This window comes from Aegilops tauschii, chromosome 6, assembly GCF_002575655.3.
Source record: "Aegilops tauschii subsp. strangulata cultivar AL8/78 chromosome 6, Aet v6.0, whole genome shotgun sequence".
Taxonomy (NCBI): domain Eukaryota; kingdom Viridiplantae; phylum Streptophyta; class Magnoliopsida; order Poales; family Poaceae; genus Aegilops; species Aegilops tauschii.
The window spans coordinates 251,149,878-251,152,929 of record NC_053040.3 but is presented as its reverse complement, the minus strand read 5'-3'; positions in this window follow the sequence as shown (position 1 = coordinate 251,152,929).

The following is a 3,052-nucleotide window of genomic DNA, read 5'->3' as shown; positions in this document are numbered from 1 at the left end:
AAGCCAGAGGCGCGAGGAGCAAAGGGACAAGATGGGCTTTCCCCGGCAAGAGCCTTGCCGGGGCAGCTTACGTAGCCCCGGCAAGAGCCTTGTCGGGGCAACTTGCCAAACACCAGCGACGCCGCCACCCTTGAGTCTAAGGGTTCCAACACCATCAACGACATTGGAACCAAGGCTCGAGAGGCGCCTGCATGGTGGCATGCAGATATTTGTGAAGACAAAGGGCCTGCGAGGCCTAGATAGGAACCAGAAAACAACACAACAGTGAGGCTCCTTGCCGAGGATGCCCACGAGGCCCGGGCAAGGCTCCTGCCGAAGATACCCATGAGGCCACGACAAGACTCTTGCCAAGGGCGCCCGCAAGGCCCCGGCAAGACCCTTGCCGGTAATATCAGCAAGACCGCGGCAAGGCCATGCCGCCCGTCACCGCCCCAGCTCAGCGACCGACCCACCATCTAAGAAAGTACCCATGTGGCAATACGAGGCTCCTAAGCCAACTAGTCAACCACCTGGGTGGTGGCATGCCGATCTTCGTGAAGACTCTGCCACCACACCAGCTCAGCAGTCTGCCAGCCTACATGGCGCTGCATGCCTCAATGGCCTGGACGCGTGTCGGAGAAGGCGAAGCGGTGACGGACGGGACGGGTTTCGTTGCCGTCCCCGATAAAGCAAGAGGACACCTAAGTAGCGCATTTAATGCGTTTTGTCCTGTGATGTCAGGCGATAAGCTTGTACACTGTACAACTTTCCACCACTTGCGTGCCACTGTGGCAGCCCCTTTGACTATAAAAGGAGGCCCACGATGTACCGAGAGAGGATTCAGACGTTTTGGACCCTGCACGCTTTGTAGCTAGCCCAAGAACACCAGATAAACACAAACCAGCAGGAGTAGGGTATTACGCGTCACTCGCGGCCCGAACCTGGATAAACCCCCCGCGTTGATCTTCTAAACCCGCTCTTTCCACAGCCCCGCGCCCGCCAACCGTAGAAGGGATTCCCCGTGAACCCATAGGTGTGTTGGGGATCCTTGCAGAAATTAAAAATTTTCTACGCATCACCAAGATCAATCTATGGAGTAACTAGCAACGAGAGAGAGGGGAGTGCATCTTCATACCGTTGAAGATCGCGAGACGGAAGCGTTGCAAGAACGCGGATGAGGGTGTCGTACTCGTAGCGATTCAGATCGCGGTGGATTCCTATCCTAGCGCCGAACAACGGCACCTCCGCGTTCAACAGACGTGTAGCCCGGTGACGTCTCCCGCACCTTGATCCAGCAAGGAGGAGGGAGAGGTTGAGGAAGAGGGCTCCAACAGCAGCACGACGGCGTGGTGGTGATGGAGTGGCAGTTCTCCGGCAGGGCTTCGCCAAGCTCACGCGCAGGAGGAGAGGTGTTGGGGAGGGGAGGGGGCTGCACCTTGGATGTGGTGCTGCAGCCCTCCCTCCACCCCTCTATTTATAGGGAGAAGGGGGAAGGGGGTTGGCCCCTCTAGATGAGATCCAGAGGGGGGGTGGCGGCCAAGGGGGAGGGGGCTTGCACCCCAAGCAAGGGGGCGCCCCCTTTAGGGTTCCCCCCAACCCTAGGCGCATGGGCCCTAGGGGGGATGGCGCCCAACCCACTTAGGGGCTGGTTCCCTTCCACCTACAGCCCATAAGGCCCTCCGGGGCAGGTGGACCCTCCCGGTGGACCCCCGGAACCCCTCCGGTGGTCCAGGTACAATACCGGTATACCCCCGAATATTTCCGGTGACCGTATGATGACTTCCCATATATAAATCTTCACCTCTGGACCATTCCGGAACTCCTCGTGACGTCCGGGATCTCATCCGGGACTCCGAACAACATTCGATAATCACATACAAATCTTCCTTATAACCCTAGCGTCATCGAACCTTAAGTGTGTAGACCCTACGGGTTCGGGAATCATGCAGACATGACCGAGACAGCTCTCTAGCCAATAACCAACAGAGGGATCTGGATACCCATGTAGGCTCCCACATGTTCCATGATGATCTCATCGGATGAACCACGATGTCGAGGATTCAAGCAATCCCGTATACAATTCCCTTTGTCAATCAGTACGTTACTTGCCCGAGATTCGATCGTCGGTATCCCAATACCTCGTTCAATCTCGTTACCGGCAAGTCACTTTACTCGTTCCGTAATGCATGATCCCGTGACTAACTACTTAGTCACATATTGAGCTCATTATGATGATGCATTACCGAGTGGGCCTAGAGATACCTCTCCGTCATACGGAGTGACAAATCCCAGTCTCGATCCATGCCAACCCAACAGACACTTTCGGAGATATCTGTAGTGCACCTTTATAGCCACCCAGTTATGTTGTGACATTTGGTACACCCAAAGCATTCCTACGGTATCCGGGAGTTGCATGATCTCATGGTCTAAGGAGATGATACTTGACATTACAAAAGCTTTAGCAAACGAACTACACGATCTAGTGCTATGCTTAGGATTGGGTCTTGTCCATCACATCATTCTCCTAATGATGTGATCCCGTTATCAATGACATCCAATGTCCATGGTCAGGAAACCATAACCATCTATTGATCAACGAGCTAGTCAACTAGAGGCTCACTAGGGACATGTTATGGTCTATGTGTTCACACATGTATTACGATTTCCGGATCACACAATTATAGCATGAACAATAGACAATTATCATGAACAAGGAAATATAATAATAACAATTTTATTATTGCCTCTAGGGCATATTTCCAATAGTCTCCCACTTGCACTAGAGTCAATAATCTAGTTACATTGTGATGAATCGTACACCCATAGAGTTCTGGTGTTGATCATGTTTCGCCCGTGGAAGAGGTTTAGTCAACGGATCTGCGACATTCAAATCCGTATGCACTTTACAAATATCTATGTCTCCATTTTGAACATTTTCACGAATGGAGTTGAAGCGACGCTTGATGTGCCTGGTCTTCTTGTGAAACCTGGGCTCCTTGGCAAGGGCAATAGCTCCAGTGTTGTCATATAAGAGAGTCATCGGCCCCGATGCATTGGGAATAACTCCTAGGTC